The 23538-nt window shown below is 40.7% G+C and overlaps 1 protein-coding gene across 12 annotated transcripts in view; it reads right to left on the reverse strand.

The window, feature by feature from the left end:
* The window catches only part of TEAD1 (TEA domain transcription factor 1), a 178529-nt gene that overhangs the window by 78183 nt on the left and 76808 nt on the right, over window positions 1–23538 (reverse strand). The window lies entirely within an intron of this gene.

The raw sequence follows: 23538 nt of genomic DNA on the forward strand, positions 1-23538 counted from the left end.
ATGATATTATAGGCACAAAAAGAATTAGGAAGGCTAAAGACAAAAATTGAACGTTCTAATGTATGACATACAACTTCATTTCACACTCCTTAAATATGCCGGTATGAAAAGAGTTACATTATCCATTGATCTAAGCCAAGCACCTTCACTGCATTGCTTTCAGCACCTACTAAAAACTCTTTTTGTTCCAACAAGCCTAGCCAGGCATGTCATTTTGGCACATGATTTTAGTAGGTACAAGTGTTTTAAAATTACTGGGTTTTCTTCTGTATTTTAATTTTTTATGTAACTTGTTTCAATATTGGTTATTTATAGGCATTTAAAACAAATATTTTAGATTGCATTCTAAACTGCTTGGAGGTTAGATCACTTAGAACCAGTAAACTGCTTAGAACCACTCAGAGCTCCAGTAAATGGTATATAAATTTTGTTAAATAAATAAAATATTGCATCAAATGTCCGAAGTATTCCTCAGTGCTTTGTCATGAAAGAGGTGAACAGAGAGAAGAATACCAAAACGTATCATACACAGGTGTATTTAATATGAACGAGGCAGAATACCCAATCTGTACTCCACATTTTAAAATTCGCTTTACATGTTAACTTTTGAAATGATTTTTTTAATTGTATGACTCTCATTTGTAATATTATATATTTTGCAATGTTCCATCTGATCAGTTAAGATGAACTGTAAACTCCTTAAGAGATTCCTTTGGTACTTTTCAGTGGTATAGAAATGATTAAAAAAATAAAAAATAATACATTCAGCATGTATACAGTCATTCCACTAACATCTTTACATGTGGAAATCACAATATGTAAACAACACTAGAGTACTGTATTATTATTTTATTAATAATAATATTTTTAATTTTCTTTCTATACCACTTTATACTTTTAAGGGGAAAAAATCTCAAAGCAGTTTACAATCTACATTAAAACATCAGGAGTATGTGTAAAATAGATTCCTGAATTTTTATAGTTACTGCATTTTACCACCCAATGCCCCTTTTCTACCTTTGACGTTTTCATTAAGATGACAGGTATACATTATGTCACTGCAACAAATGAAAGCATTGTTGGCTGTTAATAACTACACTGAGTGGGTAAGAAACAGCGACACACACAAAAACCCCTGGGGACAAAGCTTCATTGTGAACATTAAACAATTATTGCAACGTGAAATTAGACAGCGTTGTCATGCAATAGCTGTTTCACTGCAAGGGAAATGAGGGCAGGTCTTTTCAAACACATGGAATGACTCCAAGCAAACTAGGATTACTTCAAGCCTTGCAAGCTGACTATAGAATGGTACTGAATTCACATTTTAGTAAATAATGAATGTTTGTTAAATACCATGCCTTGCAAAATAGGACAACCCAGTTGCTTATTTTCAGTGAGTAAACGTAGATGATTTTGTCTCTTATTACAGTCACCTTAATATTACTATGAGATCTTTGCACTGCTAGGCTACATTTCCAGAAAGCTGGCCTGAAAAGAGGGCATGTGGCTCTCAGAAGGCCTCCCAGAATGCAGCACCCCCTTACCTCTTTCACAGAGGATGGCTTAACACGGCCATTTATCCCATGCAATTGCTTTACTAGTCAAAATATCTGGGAACCAGATCTCCTGTATAAGATGCATCTGTGTATAAAATCTGGATACAAATTCACAGTTTAAGAATGTCATGTGGAGCAAGTCAGCTCAGACCCTGCAGAGCAGTGGCATTGCTTGGGTTTCCGTCGACACATGTGTTCCCACTTACGCACATGCCAAAAATGGTGCTGCAAAGGGGCAGGGTGTAATGAGGAAATCCCCACTTATGTAGCACAGGCATATCCAACAGGTAGATCATGATCTACTGGTAGATCACTGGACATCTGCGGTAGATCACTGGTAGATCACTGCCCCCCCAAAGAAGCTGAACAACTGTGGTTCCCCTAAAAAAATCTCAACATTTTACCTCCTCCCTGAAAAAACTCAACAACTTTCACCCGAACCCCAATAAAGGGGTTAGATCACTGCCAGTTTTTAACTCTGTGAGGAGATCGCAGTCTCTTAGGAGTTGGCCACCCCTGCTGTAGCAGAACCCCAGTGTAACTGGCTTCCACAGGGCGGCCACCGAAAGGATGTGGCCGATCAAGGGAGCTGTAGACTCAAAAAGGCTGAAAACCACTGCTCTGGCATATAGCAGGGAGATAAGCAGGGTCCACAAAGCAGGAGGAGGGTGCTCAGGAACAATCATGTCAATGGCCAGAGCCATTTGGATGTTCCAGAGGTTGCCCAGGACTTTGATAGGAGCGCCAGTCATATCAGCCAGAAAATCCTTCAGAGCCACCTGGAAACCCATTGGGATCCATCAGCCTCCAAGGGAAGGACCATCCTAATAGATGCCTCGCCTCTGCAGAGGGGGAAAGGTGTTGAAAACCTTGACCTTAACGGGAAGTGATCTGACCATTACACAGAACTGATGTTACTTTCGGATCACCCTCTTCCTGCCTAGTTGAGAAAACAAGGTCCAGAATGTAGCCTGCCACATAACATTGGGCCAACCTCATGGTTGTCGTGGCAGCCATGAAGTCCTGAGTCAACCCAGAGCCAGTCGCCTTGGCACGGATGTTGAAGTCACCCAGAAGCAGCAGTCTTGAGAGTCCTGAACACCGCCTCTGGGACCAGCTCTGTCAGCTCAGGTAGGGAGACTGCTGGGAAGCGAGGCAGGCAGTAAACCAGCAGAATTCCTAATCTGCACGGCTAATGTTGGAGATCATCCGGGGAACTTGAAATATGATCAACACACAGCTTTTGTCCCCACCATAAGTTAAAATAATTAATCAGAAAATCAAAGGGTATTATAGCTTCCCTGTACTTGGATTAGATGAGCTTGCTTATTGGACAGCTCCCTTGCTCCCAAACCTATTTGGGCTTCCCAAGGGTTTCTTTGAGGTTTAAAAGTCACTTTCACATTTTATTTTATTTTATTTCATTTCATTTATAGTTTGCTATGCTGTTCCATGAAAGGTTTCTTCTCACTTTGCACATGCACCTACAAAACAGCCACATTAACCAGAAAGTTTTCTAAGGAAGGATTAAAACCTAAGGTTGTTGTTTTCAACATACAGTGGTACCTCCAGTTGCGGACGGGATCCGTTCCAGAGGTCCGGTCAGATCCCGAGGTTTCCGCAACCTGAGGACCACTTCTGCGCATGCGCGCGTGGAGAAACCTGGTCAAATACTTCCGGGTTTGCCGCTTTCGCATCCTGAAGTTTACGTAACCAGAGGGTAATGTAACCGGAAGTACTACTGTACTAAACAATACAATACACGTTTTATTATACAGTCACAGGCCCAGCAATACATGCTAAGCCATAGCTGAACTTCTTAGGGAAATGGTGCTTGATCCCTAATATCTCTTGAGAATTGTGAGTTGGGTACATTTGTGTTCCAAACTAGATAAATTATGAACTTTAGCAACTTCACTGGTGTCAGTTAATAGGTATGAAATGCATAATTCAAGGTCTCCTGTATTTTATCTGCCTCCCACAGTCAACACTGATAACAAAACAGCCACAAGCTCTGCTCTACAGACAGAAAACCCTTATGTGTTTCAGATTTTATGAAAAAAACTAAAATTAATGGTAGTTGAAAAGTATGCGATTATAATGGCTTCCATTCTAAGGGTGCAAACATGGGTGTTTTTCTTTCTTTAAGTATTTATTCAAAGCTAAATCAAGGCTTCCAATTATGCTAGATTTCAAAGTACTGCTTCGTACAAGGATGTGAAATGACTCAACACACAAGCTTCAGATGAAAGAATAACTTCTGCAGGTTATTCTGCAGTTTAGTAAATGATAGAAGTGCAGGTGGGGAAGTCCGCTATGACAAGATATTACCACAAATGGCCGGCTTCCCTTGAATTTCTGAGAGTGGATTTGCAGGACTATTTTCCCTAGGAAATATTTACTATCAATCATATCATAGCAAATATGAAAGCTTGTCTTGTGAACAGTATAACCTGTTTTCAAATGTCCCAGAACTGCAGTGCATGTTGAATCTTTCTTTAATGATAGGATCCACAAGAAGATGATAAAAATTGTCAGAGGGTGAAACAATAATAATAATACATAAAATAGACTGCATTTCTTCACTCATTCTCTTCTTGAATAAGCCTTTCCTTCCTGCTTTTAGGACTGTCCCTATGTACTCCTTAGGAGTATTAATTAAGTTAAAAGTTAAATTATATTCTCTCAGAGACATTTGATGCCCTGGTTGGTGGCAGAGGCCAGACTGTGATTCCCTTTGGTTCTGTGGTCCTAGGAACATTCTCATTTTCATACAAGTGGGCTCTTGGGTCTTTGGTTTGTGAAAAGATGGCCTTCCCCTCTGGCATAACTATACCCCTGTAATCATGGACACCCTCAATTGAAATAGCTGAAATTTGTGTTTGATAAATAGGACAGTGGTCATACTGAGGTACCCACAATTCTATAACTAAATGTGATTAACTTCATGAGCTCCTGCTGACTGCATATATTGTAGTTTGTATTCATGCTTCAGGAAAAAAATAATCTAAGGAGAAAGTTGAAGCATAACTGAATGAATGTAAGAGTACTATAACCAGGTGGCTTTCCAGGGTATTAAAATTGTTCTACATGTTATTTGTTTGCACGTTCACAATGTACATACAACCTTCTTCAGTAAACATTAAAGTAAACCAAATGTACTCTGATGCAACATATTATCACTCACTTTAAAGCCAGCTACACATTTTGACAAAGTATCAGAGGACCAAGATTCTTCTCTAATTTCCAAATGACTGTGGCTGCAGAGATCTCAAATACCGTACTCTGTCAAGATTCCACTTGTTGAATTACAATTGTGCTAATGGCACTAATTTACCATAGTACTAAATGTATGAATATAGGTGGTTTGGAAAGGTGAACTGAAGGACCCTCCTCTCTGTCTTCTCTTCTCAATCACGACATCTCATACAAACAAAGATTGGGCTCTCTTCAGAAGACACTTGACCCAGCACTATTAACTGCCCCCTTCAAGCCTTACTTTTCGCAAACCAGTATGGAATTGAATAACAGCAGCAGGATGCCTCAGGTTGAAAGCTTGGATGCTTCTTGGATGCTCAATGGTATCCAAGCTCTGACTGCCATTGTTAGCTTGGCAGTTCTGATGCTAAAAACTTACATCTTAAGTGCATCGAAGGAAGATTTGATTATGAATGTTGAAGCCCAGATTCAGTTCACTCTGTATATTATTTCTCTTCTACCTCTAAACTGGGAGTGGACAGAAAGCAGTCTGGGATCTACTGGTAGATTTCTGGGTGATTTCCATTAGATCAGCAAGGTGGGGGTTTTTTTTAACAGAATTGTTCAACAACAACAAAATTATACTGCTGGAATTATGAAGGCTGTTGCAGCTAGGGAAACCAAGTAATCAGGAGTGTCCAAGAACTTGAAAAACACTTAATAAGCCCACTGCAGCCAACTCAGGTCTGTTCTAATACTCAAAACAAATTCCTTTGCTCATCATTCTTTAATTCCTTTTGCACCAAGCCATGCTACGCCGAAAACCTGGAAGGAACTGCTCCAGTTTTTGAACGATTTTTGGAAGCTGAATGGCTTCCAGGGAGGGTTTTTTCTTTTTTCTCTCCATTGACTTTGCCAACTACCCTTTGATCCTCAGTTGTTGAACATTTCAGAAGTCGAATGGTCTTCTGGAACGGATTACATTCGACAACTGAGGTTTGACTGTACAGGCTACTTGAGTCTCAATATAGCCAGGAGGGGAGACTTCTTCTAGGTACTGAAGACTCCCAAACCAGTGACAAAGGGGGAGGTAATCCCCTGGGTCTGTTATACCATTTAGAAGACCTCAGGTGTGGGATGGTTAAGAGAGTGGGTAGTAACTGAGGAGCTGTTCCTGTGAAGGAAGCAGTAGGCCTATGGTGTTGAAAGAATTTAATTGTTAATATCTAAGTGACAGAAAGTGAGTTGAGCATTTTACCATCTATTCTGGAAACTTGAATATTTATCTACCTGAAGTAGATTTTTAGTAACTGAAGTTTAATAAGTGTTGTGACTTTAACTATAAGATGTCTCAGGCTTAAACAAAATATTAAAGTTAATAAGTTAACTTCTACCTGAAAGAACACATTTCCTTACTCACTTTGTTTCATAAACTTCTTTTTGTTTAATAAAACTTTTCTTGTTTGATCAACTCTTGCCTGAGACTCTAAATCAATAATTTTTTCCTCACACAAGTCCCCCACTAGATAATTTGTGGTAAATTGTAGAAAATTGGGTAACTGGTGTACCGTGAGGTGGGTGCACTATATTTAATAGGGGGCAGTCAGCAGGAGTGGATCTGCTGCATTATTAATTGGTGGTATTAAGGGGTGGATCTGCTATAGCTAGGCTCCCCAATTTGTTGGTTTTTGTGTGTGTGATCACATGTGTCAGTTACATTTTCATGCACACATGTGCACTGGCATACAAGCAGAAAAAGGAAGGCAATGAATAACCACAGAGGCACATTGTGGCTGAAATTTATGGTTGGTGCAAACATGCTAAGGTTTTGATTGAACCTGATAATTTAATTTCACCTGAGCTTTTAATTGTTCCTCATAATTTTTTCATGTATTTTTCTTTATCAAAAACATTGCATTATTCAGGCAGGATATGGTTTGTGTGACCTGCAATGTGTTTACTCTCGCTTTGTAATACAATTTTGTATTCATGAAGTAAACATATTCTTTAGAAATCTTTTCTAATTGGACCTTAATCTTCAATTTCTTGCCCATGCAAAAAGCCAACTGGCTCCACCTTAATTATTTTCTCATTATGTTAAAATTCTTTTTTATCCTTTTCAAAAAATGAGTGTTATTCATCACAGAGTATGGACTGGGTAGCGCAATAAGGGGGAAAGGGCTTCATAAATCAGGATATATCAAAACCTAGCTTCTCTTGACTCTGTACTACTGAAGTCTTCATTACTCCCATCTAAATTAAGTAAATATATTAGTGACAAAAATGTGAAATAAACAGTTTCTTAATGTTTAAGGGTAATGGGAAAACCTACATGTCCCTGAGTTCTAAACACATACAGAGCACGACAAGGGAGATAAAGCTCACATCTATCTCTGAAAATAACCATCGTAGTTTAATTCCAGTGCTAGACCCAGGAACAAGACAAAATACCTCATGTACCAAACACTGTGAAAACAGAGCCCTAGAAATGGCAAAGGCAAAACTATTGTCAACCAGCAGTTTGTTCTCCCGCAGATGCTATGTATTTTCAACCGTGATACCAGCTTTAAAAATTCAAACATAAAGTGGAGCCCATGCAAACTTGTATTTAGGTCAGTCTGAAAGTACCGGTGGAGATGCTTATGAGTGCGAATATGAGCAGCTTTCATTTATGACTAAGCAATCACCCCCACCACTAATTTCAGATTGTGAAAGAGCAGGTTTCTAGTTAACCCTCTCAAGTAGAGGAAGCAATCTTGGATTCAGGGCGAATCGGAAAGCCGTTAAATGGGATCCTCAAAGGGAACAGCACAGGCTTTCCCTCTGTGACACCGAATATTAGGTTAGGGCACAGAAGAGCTTAGTTCAAGCCCTTTGGACATTTGGGGGGAAGGGAGGCTTTGATGGGTCATTGTATATTATTTTAGCCTATTTCACCAGGGGCATATGGGGATAAAATGAGATTACTCTGTAATCTGCCCTTGGGTATAGGAGGAAATAAATTCCAAATGAATTAATATTGCACCAGGGCAATACACTCACATACTTCCTTATTATGAAGCAACAGGGGACTTCGTTTTTGAGCAATCTGCTTAGTGGCACAAGCCAATTCAAACAAAGCCTATGTGATTTGCCCAGGGTCAAATAGCTAGTACACGACAGAAGTAGGTTGAACTTTTGTCTCCCCAGTGTCACTGCATAATCCTCCCTAGGAACGTGTCATAGGAATTCAAACACATTCCACCACTTGACATGAAGGTGGTGTGTTGAATGGGTGTGTGGGTGCATCTGTCTGCTCCCTCTCTCACTTTGTGTGTGTATAAACGAACACAGGCAGAGGGACACATTATTTCTAACCCTGCAAAGTATGATGACGATCAGTTTTCAGAATAGAGACACTATGCATTACACAAAGTTTTATTTAAACTTTAGTTTTGCCTCACAATATTTTCGTTTCAATTATTACTCCACATCCTCTTGTTGAACAAACAGCTTGACAGCAGATTTTTAAAAATCTTTTAACAGATTTTATGCATTTCTCGTTCTCTATGCTCTTCAACCTCTACATGAGGGTTATGTGACACTGGCCAGATCTATCTTTCTCAGGAAAGAGTGCAGATGGTACACCAACCAAACTTGTGCAAAAGCACTCCTGGCAACAGCAACAACCTCTCCCTCCAGGAGCAACACCTGGTCTAGAAGATGAACCTAGTCTTTCAGAATAAGTGTTACTCCACACAGAGCTGGCTATATACACATTCTCAGATTGGTTTTTCTGAGTGACCCAAAGCACCTCCTTCTTGCCTGGATTAAATTTTAGTTTATCATCCCAAATACAAACCCATCACTGCCTCAAGAGAATATATGGCAACGAATCTGAAAAACACATTTTGTTATCTGTGTTGTAAGAAAACACTATTCCCAAAACAGGTTGCTTTATTAAGCAGAATAGGCACCCAAAAAGCAACTTGTTTTCTGTCAACTAAAGCTATATTGGGGCACTTGGCAAGTTCAAGATAGCTTATTTTGCATGCTTTATGTATCAATGGGTGATGTACATCAACTTGAAATAAACCCCATCTTCATAATCTCAGCATATTTTGAAATGAAAGAGTGTAGAGGGAAGCAAGAATCAAAGCAATCTACATATAAAACAGCAGTTTGAGGCTATTTGCAGATTAAAATGTAAAATTAAACCAGCTCTCCTTTACGCTAGCCACTAAATAATACAACTTTACTCTTTTCAATTAAGTGTTTTGTATTTCAGATGCATAGAGAACAAGCTCTTTACTAATTTAATTAGTGATGCTGACTTGATAAATTCAGGTCAGTCTATATAGATTCTCTCCTCCTGCCTAAGAGTGAGTGAGAGAGATGCAAGTGAATTATCAAATTGTTTTATTTAAAATATACAATTCCATGTTTCAGACACAGCCTTCCACAAAGAAGTATATCACACTAGCCACCAGATTTATTCTTAATGAATTATGCAGAAACAAAACAAAGAATAACTACTACACAATCAAACCTCCTTAATGCACAAGAAATTGGCTTTTCAAATGGCAGCTCTCTTAAAGGAAGTTTTTTTGTTCAGTGTGTGGAAGGTGCTCTAATTATAGAGAACCAGAGTTGAGAGATTACTAATTATTCCATGCTTTTAAAAACAAGGGAACTTTCAATAGGTCAGACTACAGTCTGCACACAGGAAGGGATGAATAAGGGTCTTTCTATTAAACTGCAACGTAATCCTGGCAAGCCCAATAATTTAAGGCTTAATGTAAATCACTGCTAAACTTCAACTTCTGTTTCCGAAGAACTTTTCAAAAAATGTTTCTAGTTTCACACAGCAGACCCTGTTCAGCATCTCGCTGCCATGGCGTTTTTCTGCCTTGACAATTCACTTCCGTGAACAGGCATGCAGCCAACTCAAATGAGACCCAGCGCGGTGAAAAGCCCTTCAGGTAAACAGTGTGATAAGCTAAACTGCAAAAAACTAGACAATGTTTTTGGACTACGAGGCAGTTGCTATGGAGACAGTTGCTAATTAACTGCATTCAGCCAAGAGAACAAAGGGTTTTAAGGGCAGACAGGACTCGGTATCTTAGAGTGAGCAATGTATAACATCTTATGCAATCTGCACATCTCCCATATCTGAAATACCTGAGCCTTTGCTTCAGTGGCAAAATACCTTAAGAAACACCAAGCACTTCCTTAAAATTTAACTGCAACTGGCTCATCATCAGCAATTACCAATCAAAATATTATAAACTGTGAGCAAAAATGAATTTGGGTCAGGAGTGCTTGAGACTGAATTATTCAGATCCATTCAGAGCAACGCCTTCTCATACTGAAAGTAAATTAGAAGTTGCCTTTGGAACCAATAGTTTCTGAATCCTATCAAGTGTCCAAAGGTGGATAGATTTAAAATGCCAGGGCTTTATTTTCATTCCATACTCACATAGCCCAGAATATTCAGGAGGAAAATATCCAGTCAAAACACTATTGCTTCCATATATTGTGAGCACTCAGTAAGACTTTTGTTTGACAGTTTTGTATGCCCATTTTCCTTAACCTGGTGCCCTCCTGATGTTTTGGACTACAAACTCCTATCAGCCTCAGCCAGCAAGAAGGCTGACACACAGGTCTTCTTTGATAAGGCTATCCTACCTCACAGAGCTGCTGTCAAATGTCAAGCCTCCATTATGGAACCATAAGCTATTTGGAGTAAGGCATAAAAAATGCAGGAAACTGATTTTGGTTTTTTATCAAGTCTGACAGAAAATTAATGCCCTAATTCTGATCTTCCAATAAACCAGAAATAAAGATTCTAAAACCACCCTTCTTCCATTCGACTTTAGGGTGGTATGCCAAAAATGACCAAAATGGTCACAGAATCATAAAACACAAGGATTATGTTACCACAGCAAAAAATGAATCAAAATAAATACAGTGGTACCTTGGTTCTCGAACTTAATCCGTTCCAGGAGTCCATTTAACTCCCAAAACCATTCAAAAACCAAGGTGCAGCTTCTGATTGGCTGCAGGAGCTCCCTGCTCTCAAGCAGAAGCCGCATCGGACATTCGGCTTCCAAAAAACATCCGCAAACCGTAACACTTACTTCCGGGTTTGCGGCGTTCGGGAGCCAAGCCATTTGAGTACCAAGGTACCACTGTAGTAAAGAGGACATTTGACAACATTAAGAGAAAATGTATATCTGTATCAGGCATCTGTTAAAACTGACCACTTCAGTTTCATGCTTGAAAAGCTGACTGTATATAGTGATAAAACAGTAAGGATATATGGGCTCGTTCTCACTTTAATGCCATGTGCAAAACACTCATGGTATGGCATATCCAATGACACATCTGTGCTAACCCTTCACGTGCTCATAGAACACATAGGCAGGTTGTACTGAACTACAGCATTTTGTGTTTTGTGGGTTCCCCCCCCCCAATCAGCAATAGAGAATGTTTCATCCTTTAACTCCTTGTGATGAAAACGTTGCCCCACCCAATTCTTTCTCCATATGTGCATTTAATATTTTTGTACAATACGAAGTTTCAAGCAAGACAGAAATAATAAAAGTCATTACTGGTGCAGGTGATCAATACTTCATTTTCATCAAATTGCCTTCGGTCTCCAAACAACAATAAAGCTCATACAGAAAAGATTATGATCCTTTATAAATACTTGTGGTGGAGAAGTATCCTGAGTAGTTGCTTGTAAATTTTCTGAAGCCAAACTAGGTAGACCCACTAGATCTGCCTTTCTCAAGTGGAGCCCTACATGTTTTGAACTACAGCTACCATCTGCCCCTGGCAACATGCTGGTAGAAGCGGTTATCTCAAACATCTGGAGAACACCAAGTTTGGGAAACCTGCACTAGGTGGATTTAGCCCAGCAGGGCTCCTTATGTTCTTCAGAGGAGGCTGTCAAAAGTGGTGCCATAGAAGTCCTGCTCAACTGCGAAGCCACTGGGCTGTACTCAGCCAAAGCTCCTCCTACCTATGCCATCTCAGCGCCTCCTATCAGCCAGAAGAGCAAAGTGGGACTTCCGTACTCAGAAGGAGGATAATTTGAAAAACAGAGGACTCTGGGTACAAATGACGAAAGCCATCAACTTCATGCCCAAGGGTCACCAAAAGTAATTTACTCTTCCGCCAAAGAGAAAGAACTCAGACAAAACAATGCGAGCAATTTAAAATAATTTTTTTTGGGGGGGGAGCGAGAGATTGACTGTCCAATCAGGTAGACAACAGGCTGGTGAGTCACATTGCCTCCATCCCTACTCATCCCTCCATAGACAGGTGCCCATGCAGCAATGTCTGCAGCCACATTTCAGGAAGCAAATCCTGTGAAGAAGTCAAGAGGCATATATTTTTCCTGTGCTTTTGCGCTCAAGATGGCAGTTCAGCATGCTATGCACACAGATTATTCTAGTAGGATGAAATATATCCATATTTCCTTGGGCTGAATCATACTATGGTGGTGCCTTTGGGACATGTACAGTGAGGTCAAGGCTTTGTCTCCCCCCCCCCTCCAATATGCCCAGTCAGTCTTGATGTCCAGCAGGGTTTATCACAACAGAGCAGTCCAAGTCGGGAAATTTGTAGAAATCAGTGTGAAGTTCCAGCAAGAGTCCCTTTTCAAAACAACTTTTAATCCCAGCCTTAAGGCATAATATTTTTGGCATAAGGAATCAATAGTAGGAAGCTCATTTCTATCACACAATGCCTTTGTTTTTTAGTGGAGACAGATAAAACTTTCTGAAAAGACTGGGAGGAAAATGATACTGACCAAAAAATATATATATTGAGAGAATACACCTGCATTTCTTGAATTTATTTACACTTCCGGGATCCCTTTGGAATAGGGGCATCATATGCCTCCAGTTAAATAAATTTATTCATTTTCTCTCTCATTTGCACTGCTGTCTGCTTCTTTGTGACATCCTATCTTGACTGCCAAACATTGCATTAGGCTACAGAAGTTTCCTGGTGTTTCAGGAAGTGCACTATGGAGTTGCCTAACCAGCGCTGAAACCTAGTTACCTTCAAGATTCAATACATCTGCTTGTGGCTTATGGTCATACGAGCTACCATGCTGAAGGGGAAGTATATTTAAGCATCATAGTCTTGGGACAAGGTCACAGGTGGTATCCTCACACAGATGCCATAACTGGATCTGACACTAAAGCAGCCATTGCTGAACACAACCTAAGAAGAGCCCTGCTGGATCAGGCCAAAGACACCATCTAGTCCAGCAGACTGTTCTCATAGTGGCCAACCAGGGACCTATGGGAAGCCAGCAAGCTGGACATGAGGGCAACAGGACTCTTCCTGCTTGTGATCCTTAGCAACTGTTATTCATACTGCCTCTGACAGTGAAGGGAGAAAAAAGCCATCATGATTGCCTTCTCCTGCTTTCAAAGCTATCCAGGACCATCGCTACACCTTGTGGGAGCAAATATCATAATTTAATTATGGGTTGTGTAAATAAGTCCTTTTTTTTTGTCTGTCTGGGACCTTCCAATGTTGAACTTCATTGGATGCCCATGAGTTCTGGTGTTGTAAACGAGCTTTCCCCCCGATCCACTTTCTCCACAACTTGTTACGTCTTAAACACACCTTACTTCCCTTTTCACTAAGCTAGAAAACCCCAAATGCTGTAAGCTTTCCTCTGAACAAAAAAACCCAAAAACTTCCTCCTGCACCACTGTGCTATACAGGGACATTTATAAAGTAAGGGGGCCTCACCTTCACATTGGGGCAGGGCTGGATGATCCTCTTCTAGGAACTAAAACAGATTTTAGCTCTTTATGCAAACCGCATGTATGGCTTCATCCTCCTCCTTTCCTTCAGCTGATCAAGGCAGGATAACAAATGGTTGTACACCCATTTCAATATGATGGTGCAATGGTAATTTCAGGCACAGCTGCCCAGGGGCTTCTAGGTCCAAAGTAGGAACCAACAGCAGCAGGCAAAAGCATGTGACCACCTGTCACCAGTTAGCTGTCAGGCTGCTTAAATACCTGTGTAGAGGCAATCTTTCTAGTAGGTGCCACTATAGAACAAACTTTCTAAAGGCGGCTTCCAACAAAAGATTAAAATGCAATCATTCATCAAATATTGTATTTGAATCTGATAAACCCTGTATTGGGTTGTCAACACCTTAAAGTAGGGTGGTGGGGACCTATGGCCCTCCTGTGTAGTGTTTGGACTACAACTCACATAATCTCTTGCAATTTTCTATGTTGGCTGGGGCTGATGGGAATTAGGAGGTCAAAAATATCTGGAGGGCCACCACTTTTCCTTGCCTTGCCTTAAAGAACAACATGAGTATAAAGAACAAAATCCCCATCACATCTGAAAATTATCTGTTTTCTCCTATCCAAGCTATACTAATTATGGTGATTGTGGGGAGGGGTGTTTTTCTTATAGTATTTCACAAGTTGGATGCATATAGAAAACCCCTGAAAGCAATGTTTTAAAGCAGTTAAATAACCAAACAAACAAACAAAACAAAACAAGGACATAACAGGGCCTCCAAACCAGATGTCCTAAGTGTCCAAAAGCTTATACTAATTATATCATTTTCCAAGGGCATCATGTAGCTTATGGGGAAAAACTCATTTTCATTTTATTTCCCCTGCTGCAGCTACCAAAAGGCCACCTCTAGATTGTAGCTGTTTTGCAGGTAGGCTACAATCAGGTAGCAGCAAATTCCTGTTACATAGTCTTCCTTTCTGCATTAAGAAAAGGTAAGAGAAATTGCACTGGAATGAACAGATTGTCTGAAAACAACCAAAAGATTCCATGTACGATTCAAATATTTTAAAAGAAAGTCTTCCATTTGCAGGGCTTTTTCTTTTAATGGACAAAATCTCTACCTGCAACTACGCCAATCAAAGCAAGTTGTTCTAATGACAACATGTCTTAAGTGGATTTTTTCAAGTCTCTGGAAGACAATCAAATCCTTGGATCCAATTTCATCCTTACATGAACACTAGAAGGCAAACTTCTTTTGTTTCGTCTACACAAACAGTGCCATTATAGTAGCGTTAGCATGTGAACGTCTGGCCAGCTTTCCTCCTGAAATATCACGTTCAGCATTGCAGAAAAGATAAGACATAGACTTAATCCCTTCAGACAGCTAACAGATATTATTATTCTTATTTATTAAGTCTGTGTGCCACCCTTCATCCAAAGATCTCAGAGCAGTTCACAACATAAAAATACAGAATAAAACCATAATAAAAACAAGAACACGAACAAAACAAACAATAACACCCCACTTCCTACAAAGAAGAAGAAGAAGAAGAAGAGTTTGGATTTGATATCCCGCTTTTCACTACCCGAAGGAGTCTCAAAGCGGCTAACATTCTCCTTTCCCTTCCTCCTCCACAACAAACACTCTATGAGGTGAGTGGGGCTGAGAGACTTCAGAGAAGTGTGACTAGCCCAAGGTCACCCAGCAGCTGCATGTGGAGGAGTGGAGACGCGAACCCGGTTCCCCAGATAACGAGTCTACCGCTCTTAACCACTACACCACACTGGCTCAAACACATTTAAGAGGACATAGACTGTTACTCATCCCAAGGCCTGAAGAGGAACGTTTTTCCCTGGCGCCTATAATAATGAAGTTGCCAGATGAACCTCCCTGGGAAGAGCATTCCACAAACTGGGAGCCACCCCACACATTCTCATGTTTGCACCCTCCAGATCTCTTATGAGGGAGGCACACAAAGAAGCGCCTCAGATGATGAACGCAGGTCAGTTAATATAAGGAGAGGTGATCCAGACAGTACTGGATACTTTTTCTCTCTGGGCATGTGCTATGCTCAAGAACTGTTAAAAGTAATAATGGTGAAATGTTTGCAAGTCACTCTTCTGGATTTTGCTAGAAAAACCTTTGTACCAGTGTTCTTCAGCCTTGACTCCCTAAATCTTGTTGGACTAAAACTTCCATCTTCTCATCTAGATAAGCTAGTGGCCAGTAATAATGGAAGCTGGATTTCAAGAGCTAGGGGCAAAGAACATTCAACAAAATTTTGGTTTTCTTCTCTTCCAAAGAATCATAATTGTGACAATTGGAACACCAGCTCTCTAGAAATGTTGTGCCTTTGCAACAAACAGGATGATGAGTTGAAGCAATGAAATAATCTCAGTGGGAAGACAATATGTCTGGATTAGTTTAATGTAAAGATCACAGCCTTTTGACACATGTTTTGGATCTTTCAGAACTCGCAGATACTTAACCTAACCAAAAATAAAAATTATCCTCATTTATATTCTCAGTCACAGTTCAGTTTGCTGTTATTAGGAGTGATGCTAAAGTAGCTAACATGAGCAAGTAGAATTTCAGGGGTCAGCAAACTTTTTCAGCAGGGGGCCAGTCCACTGTCCCTCAGACATTGTGGGGGGGCCGGACTATATTTTTGGGGGGGAAATGAACAAATTCCTATGCCCCACAAATAACCCAGAGGTGCATTTTAAATAAAAGGACACATTCTACTCATGTAAAATAAACGCTGATTCCCGGAACATCCATGGGCCAGATTTAGAAGGCAATTGGGCCAGATCCAGCCCCCAGGCCTTAGTCTGCCTACCCATGAAGTAGATTCACTTAAAACCTCTATGGCATGACCCAGTCTATCACGGGCAAGGAACATCCCTATCTGGAGGATCAATAGGTGGGCAAAGAGGTAAACAGCAGCCTGCACACAAAGGCAGTAGGAGGAGCTATTGGAGGTTCATGTGATCTCCTCCCTTCTCCCTCTTCCCTCCCATGACCACCACCAATATCTCCCTTCTCCTTCACTTGGTATATAGCAGGCACGTCCAACACCAAAGAGACAGCAATCTATTCACAGCATTTAAATACTGGCTGTGATCTACCCATTGTCATTGCCAGGCAAAGTGTTGAGCTTTTTTTGGGATGAGGCAAAGTTGTTTTTAGGAGAGCCAAACTTGTTGAGGTGTTTTTTGGGGGGAGGGGGATCGCTCAGGGTCACGCGATCGACCGCGATTTACCATGAATGCTACACGATCAACTGGCAGATCGTGATCGACCTGTTGGACATCCCTGGTATATAGTAATGCAGTCTATTCTTCTGTTCACACAAAGCAAAGATAATGTTATTATTGATACCCAAGTCCAGCGTGGCTAGGGAAGCCCAGCCAGATGGAAATGGTATTATTGTTGTTGCTGCTGCTGCTGTTGTTAGTGGATAAGCTTTCTGGAAATTGCATTTCATTTCATGAACGTTTTTGCACATTGATCAAACCTTTGATTTCAAAGTATGCAGGTATGGCCCATATAGTGTAGCCGGTATGAGCTGAAACAGTGTGTCATAACAAATGTGAAGTGCATGTTGGAGGCATAAGGACCTAGGTTCAAATCCCTGTTTAGTCATGACTATCAGCCATGGTCAAGTCTCCCTCCCTCCCTCTCCCCCAGCCAAAGATGTTTCACAAGGTTGTTGTGAGAATAACTTGGGGAAGAAATGTACACTACTGATCTGCTTAGCAAATGGGCAGAATGCAAGCATGACAAATAAACAACTGAACAAACAAATGCAATGTCTGCATAACGACCATTTAGTTTGCAAAAATACGTGTGGACGGGTTTGTGTACTGTAACTTATCCACCAGCTACCATCCGAGAGGCCTCATCACTGGGGTATATTTTGTGTATGTTGCTGTGAGACAGAAATTGCAAGGCTACATCTTTGTACAATGATTACAGTAACAGTTGAATAAACATGCAACCCAATACTTCACATCTGGCATTTCATCTCTTCCAATGCTACTTCTGCATTCAGATATACTTGTCCTTAATGCTGTGCAAACTTTATGACTTACATTTTTATAGCAGTAGTAATGAAAATGGAACTTCTTGAAGTTAAAACGAACAAGAGAAAAAAAATCCCATACACTTAGCAGTGAATCAGACAATTATGGCAACTTAAAAACATTTTGCTTCTCCTATTTCAAAAAAGTGATATCTACAAAACATTTCAGCAATAATTCTACATATGAATGAAGCTTTTAAAATAACACTGCCTCATACCAGGAATGTAAAATTTGACTTCTCCAAGAGCAGCATTTTAACCTGAGGCATGGAAATATATCATTGATGCCAGTAATCAGGTACAATACAAAGTCAGATTACCACTAATTTGGGAATGCACTTTTTCCCGTTTCAGTGTCTGCTCATTTTCAGTCAGCACCTCTCTGTAGCAGATCTTCAAATTAAAACACAGAGACCCTACTGGTGCACCTTTGAGCATTCAAAGTATTTGAATGTTACACTCTCCCAAGGGGTAAATTGAGGCCAATTAGAACTTCATTGGCAGAGCCGTAAATTCATGACAAACTTGCCTCCCATTAGCAACCGCCAGAGAATCACCATTACCCAAACTCTAGGTGTTGTCTTGGAACACGTCTCACACCTGTGCCAGTCTAATTCTCCATTAACCTTCCTATCTCTCCCCACTCCTTCAATTTATGTTTTCCATATGAAGCCCAAAGCAACCATAACCCATAATTCCTTGACAAATGCAGGTTGCAAATCAAAACAGTGCTCAGAGAAAATTAGTGCCTGTGGCGATCACCCAAACTTAGGAATGGCACAGAAGGAGTTAACAGGACTAACCAGTAAGAACCTTTAGGGGGCGGAGTTATGTGGGCTATATAAACCCCTCCCGGGGAAGGAAGAGGGTTCTTAGTTCATTGGTTCTTTAGTCTTTTGGATCTTAAGTCTTTAGGCTTGTCTTTTGTCATTGCCTAGGGGGCTTGTTGTGGGTATTGAGAGGTTGGAAGAAGGGTGACAAGGGAAGGAGTTGGAACAGGGGTGGGAGAAATCGTTGGGTACTGTTGTTAACAAGAACACAACCAAGAAAGTACTGTTTATTCAGAAACCACATGTGTATGTACTAAACTTCAAATAAAACAGTTTTGTTCCAATATTCTCCTTGACTGAACTGAGTGAAGTAAATACCAGACAAACTGGTTGGTGGCAGCGGTTAATTAATACAGTGGTGAGTGCAGGTATCAACGGACCGTTAAACGTCTGGGGGACCTGTGCAGGTTGAGCGAACCGCCACAAGTGGTGGCAGCCTAAAGACTTAAGATCCAAAAGACTAAAGAACCAACAAACTAAGAACCCTCTTCCTTCCCCGGGAGGGGTTTATATAGCCCACATAACTCCGCCCCCTAAAGGTTCTTACTGGTTATTCCTGTTAACTCCTTCTGTGCCATTCCTAAGTTTGGGTGATCGCCACAGTGCCTTTTCTGGATATAGTCCTTCTGAGGGAGAGACACATACAGGCAAGTATCCTGAAAATAAGCAAGTGCATAGGGATCACCAGAAGAAACTAACAAAAAAGGCCAACACTTTGAGCTAACCACAAATACAGATCAGTCAACTAACTTTCAATCAAAAGGCCACGACTACTGGGTTCAATGAATGAGAATAATACCAGAGTCAAGATTTACAATCAAAGGAAACGTTCTGTATTTTTAATTGTATCTGTCATGGTACAAACATCAACAGAAGTAGCCACCACACAACAAAAATTTCACAGAGAAATGTTGACTGCTTGACTTAAGAGTTAAGAGATTTAAGAGGATCTACAGCAACCTCTTGATTAGTTGGCTCACATTTTCTCCACTTCTTCTCCCTACCTCTACCATCAAAAAATAGCTACTGCCATCCCACTTTCTTTGCTCTGGTGGCTATCACTTTAAAGACAATTTTAACCAGAAAATAAACTGGTACTAACTTTGAACTTCTGTCTTGAATGGTTCATGGGTGGCTGTCAAATTACCGTATACTCCAAACTCCGTCAAAGCTTTGAAATACAGCAATATCTCCACTATAAATAAGCTTAGAATGCCACCAGAAGGTATTCTTTTATTATTATTATTATTCCACACGGTATCTAAAAACACTTACAGTGTTTTGATTTCAAAATCCTTGGAGAACAATTATGCTATTAGGGCCATAAGACTCTATTATAAAGTCCTCAAAAACATAGCATGGTTTCAATAAATCCTCAAACACTACACAGCAGTTGCTCAGCTTGAAGAATGAAAACATGAGTTCATCCAATGAGAAAGAGTCAGGATATAAATTCTACTAACGCAGTCATCTGCATTTCCCCAGAGTACTTCTCTTTTTTTTGCAAATTATGGCAGTACCTTAAATCAAAGCTCAGCTACAATCTGAACACTGAATTGCCACAATATAAAAATACCAACTGAATTTTAATGTTTCTTTTTTTAAAAAAAAAAATCTAACTGTGTATAACAGTTCTGTAATACCAATTAAATAAAAATGCATGTTTGATATATTCACTACATTGCTGATCAGCCCTTTTGCAAGTATGCTGTGGGAGTCCAATGAATTACAGAACTGTAGAGTGGAAGGGACCTTGAGGGTCATCTAGTCCGGCCCCCCGAAATTTCAACCAAAGCATCTTTGACAGATGGCCATCCAGGAGGGTCTACCACCTTCCGAAAGAGTCCGCTCCACAGCTCTTACTATCAGAAGTTCTTCCTGGTGTTTAGTTGGAATCTCCTTCCTTGTCACTTGAATCCATTATTTCAGATCCTACTCCCTTGAGTGTAAGAGAAGACAAGCTTGCTCCATCTTCCATGTGACAGCCATTTAGGTACCTGAATATGGCTATCATATGTCTTCTCAATCTCCTGTAAACATACTCAAATCTCTTCCACCTTGTCCCCCTATGCTCTTTAACATCTACATTAAGGCACCGGGGAGTGTCACTCTGAGGATTGAGGGCACAATATCACCAATATGCAGATGCCACCAAGTTTCTCCTCTTTTAATACCATCTGAATCATGTGAAGGTGTACAAGTTTTGGACCAGTGTCTGGAGCTAGTAGTGGGCTGGATTAAGGTTAATATACTGAAGCTGAAATCCAGCCAAATGCAGGCATTGTTGGTGGGTGTTTCTCATGCCTGGGATTTGGCCTGTGCTAGATGAGGTTGCACTTTTTCTTAAAGAACAGGCTCATTGTTTGTGGGTACTCCCTTATTGTACATTGTCACCAAAAAAAAAACACCAGGTGGCATCAGCAGTAAGGAACGCCAATAACTTAAATGCACTCTGTGTGTGGGGCCACCTATGAAGTTGGCCTGAAAATTGAAGCTGTAATGCAGAACACAGCCTCCAGGAGTGATGAGCAGTGATTTCAATTGGATCCTGTAGCACCATCCCAGTGGATGCCAATATGCTAAAAGACCTTAGGAACTACTGGGGAGACTTTCTTGCATTCCAGCTGCTAAGTGTAGCACATGGGGCAGTGGCATGGGGAAGGTGCCCCTTCTGTGGAACTCTTCTGTAGAACTGAGGTACAACTAGCTCCCTCCTTATCGAATCTTAGGGAGGATGTGAAGACACACCTTTTTAAATCGGACCTAGGGCTTTCTGTGATTTTCAGACCAACTTCATAGGTGAAGTGCATTTAAGTTATCAGCATTCCTCATCACTGATGATGAAGAAGAAGAGTTTGGATTTGATATCCCGCTTTATCACTACCCGAAGGAGTCTCAAAGCGGCTAACATTCTCCTTTCCCTTCCTCCCCCACAACAAACACTCTGTGAGGTGATTGGGGCTGAGAGACTTCGGAGAAGTGTGACTAGTCCAAGGTCACCCAGCAGCTGCATGTGGTGGAACCGAGACGCAAGCCCGGTTCACCAGATTACGAGTCTACCGCTCATAACCACTACACCACACTGGCTCTTGGTTTTCTGTAACAATAAAACAATGTACAATCAGGGAGTACATATAATAAGGGAACCTGTTTTACAAAAATGTGTTATTTCATCATGCCTACATTGATAATGCTGATTTGCTGTGTTGTGTTATGGTTTAAATTGTGAGCCACCTTGAAAGGACATTGAAAGCAGCATAAATATAAAATAATTATAAATAAATATATATTTTAAATAAAATATAATAATGAATTTGCCGCTATATTTACAGTACCCTCAATGGCTCCCCCACCCAGATCATTTTCTCAAGTTTTACAATTATTTTGGATTTGCTATCGGACAAATCTTACCTGATTCAAGTTCTAGTGGAAACGGATGTACAGAGATATGCTCATACATGCATATGTGCTCTCTTGTCAGGCAACTACAGAAAAAATAATGCTACTGGGGGGGGTAATTGGTTGTTTTGCTTTCGTCCTTGTTTCTATTATGTATTTTCTGTTTTCGTCTTGTATTTTTAGGCCGTGAACCGCCTCTGAGATCTTTGGATGAAGGGCAGTATACAAATTTAATGAATACACCTCAGGTTACAGACGCTTCAGGTTACAGACTCCGCTAACTCAGAAATACCGCTTCAGGTTAAGAACTTTGCTTCAGGATAAGAACAGAAATCGTGCTCTGGTGGCGCAGCAGCAGCAGGAGGCCCCATTAGCTAAAGTGGTGCTTCAGGTTAAGAACAGTTTCAGGTTAAGAACAGACCTCCAGAACGAATTATGTTCTTAACCCGAGGTACCACTGTAATGATAATAACAACAGATCCAAATGAACCACATGTAAAAGACCTGTTTCAAAAATTAATTTATAATATAGTTAGTTCCAGGAGGGAGGGAAGGAATTTCAGGTACCGGGCTATAACATCCTAATCGTATGAACCCTCCTTTGTAGAAAACCTCTCGGTGTTCTTCTTCAGGGAATGTAACCACCACATAAAACAAATTTCTCCTCATTTCGTGATAAGAAACTACCATCACCACATGGATCACTAAAACATAACAAAAATGACGGAAGTATACCAGTGTCGGGAGGGGAAGCCATGGGTAGAAGGAAAACTGTGGTGTCTGCTACAAATTGAAAGAAGGGGAGGGGGGAATCCAGCAGCCGGAGGAAGGAGGCCTCGAAAGTTTCTGCCAACAGCAGCTGAGATGCTTCATCAGAAGCCTATTTTTCCAGACATTATGTTTCATTTGGCTTCAAGGGTCACATGACAGCTGCAAACTAACGCCTTAAGGTCTGTTTCTCCCTCTCTGTGACACTGACAGGCTGTGAGAGACTCCAACACCACAGAAAGAATTTTCCCCCCTTGTTTCCATTACATCATCCAACCAGTACTGGGGGGGAGGGAGAGGGAGGGGGGTACACAGCTGGTGGCAGCTGCAATACCATCTGCTTTCCACTTACAGTGCATGCTAGTTGGCTCTGCAGATTCCTACTGATCCTTTCTGGGGAAGAGCCTGCGTTTCAAGACAAAACACCCCATTGTGCGAAACATATTTGCAATTGTGGAGGAATAAGTTGCTCTCTAATGCTCAGAGAAAGATTCATCAGGTAAGGATTCCGCATCGCTTGGAAAGCCCAGCTGCACAAAAGACAGAAATCGCTAAACACTCAGTGATTAGGGGAGAATAAAGAGCACAGCAACAACCTGCCATCTGCTTTCCACAATGCGAGAAGCCAGAACGAAAAGAAAAAAAACTCCGCAGTCAGCAATATTTTCTGAAAGGGAAGGGACTGAAGGAAAGGGAAAAGAAGCTTAAGTCTCCAAAGTCAAGAGATTAGCTGAAGCAACTCGGAAAGAACAAAAAGTAAAAACAACTTATCCCCTAGCTGGGATAAACATCAAATATATGTACGAAATACTGTCAGCACAACTGATAATCTATGGCAGCCCAGCTTGGAAGAAAAGACTCTATGGTAACTTAACTGAAATGATGGTGGAAGTTAGTGAACTTACAATAAACTGTACACAATAAAAGTGC

This window comes from Lacerta agilis, chromosome 1 (assembly GCF_009819535.1).
Source record: "Lacerta agilis isolate rLacAgi1 chromosome 1, rLacAgi1.pri, whole genome shotgun sequence".
NCBI lineage: Eukaryota > Metazoa > Chordata > Lepidosauria > Squamata > Lacertidae > Lacerta > Lacerta agilis.